Raw genomic sequence first — 1,076 nt, 5'->3', positions numbered from 1 at the left:
TTTTTTTCCCCCATAATTTTGTTGATAAACAATAGCAATGAGACAGTTTCAAATTCAATTGGTAGGGGCTTTGACTTTCTTAAACTATCATAGTGAAGACATTAAGCAGTGACCAACAATTCCAAGACTTCCATGTTGCCTCTCTACAAGAGCTGCTCCGAGTGGTCTGAATTAAGATGTAGCAGGACAGTCAGTAGCATTGTTTTCCACATGAAGCTATGGAAGGAAGAATCTTACCTCTTGCCTGCTTCACCTTGAGTTGGTTCCATAATTGGGCTATCTCATCCCAAGTACCCAACCTTTATTAGACTAATTGGACCAGGCCAGATCATATGAACATCCCTAGTAACCACTATTGCCAAGGAATGAAGAGCACCTGCCCTGCAACTGTAGGTAATGCAGCTCTCACTGAGCACAGCAAACTAAAAATAGCTGAACATCTGAGGATGAAGCAAACTGAGTTATACTCACTGCAGGAAGGGAAGTCATCACTAGGAAAAGGGTTAACAGTGTCAGAAATGGGAGCCAAGCAGTTGAGTGGGTCTTGAGACTGGATGGTTTGTGATATAAGAACCTGGGGCATGTGACTTTATAGGCAGAGGGAAGAGAACAAAAGCTGACTTTTGTAACTCAGCTGTGGCTTTGGTAGAGACGATGAGTTGGTTCATAGTGTTATGGAAGATAATGGAATACTGGGAAGATAGGAAAATATTTATTCCTAGGCACAGCACCGGGAGGTTGAGACAGAATAGCAAGTTTTAGGCCAGCCTGCCTTACAGAGTGAAATCAAGGCCATCCTGAACTGCATAGTGACAACCTTCCTCAGAAAATTAAAAACAGCTTTTGTTGGTTGGTCCTGGAGCAGCGCAGCAGGAGCTGGGCTGTGAGGAGAATAAAAGCAGCCCCACTGATGACTGAAAAAGACAAAGCATCAACCTAACAAAAGAGGAATTAGCTTTGAAGTGGGAGCCCCGTTGGAAGCCCGGGACCATTAAAAAAACTGGTATCCAGCTCACATAGAAGACATTGACTATGAAGAAGGAAAAGTACTCATCCATTTCAAGCATTAGAACCAT

General features: G+C 43.1%; 1 pseudogene across 1 annotated transcript in view; it reads left to right on the top strand.

The window, feature by feature from the left end:
• The first annotated feature begins 332 nt into the window (after positions 1–332).
• Positions 333–1,076, top strand: part of LOC101591498 — a 5,064-nt pseudogene continuing 4,320 nt past the window's right edge. The window contains exon 1 of the transcript XR_001117075.1: positions 333–393. The product of XR_001117075.1 is annotated as a PHD finger protein 20-like (transcript). The remainder of the gene's footprint in view (positions 394–1,076) is intronic.

This window comes from Octodon degus, unplaced genomic scaffold (assembly GCF_000260255.1).
Source record: "Octodon degus isolate 3935 unplaced genomic scaffold, OctDeg1.0 scaffold00034, whole genome shotgun sequence".
In the NCBI taxonomy this organism is placed as follows: Eukaryota; Metazoa; Chordata; class Mammalia; order Rodentia; family Octodontidae; genus Octodon; species Octodon degus.
The sequence above is the reverse complement of the archived record's forward strand: the minus strand, read 5'-3'. Positions and strand labels throughout refer to the sequence as shown.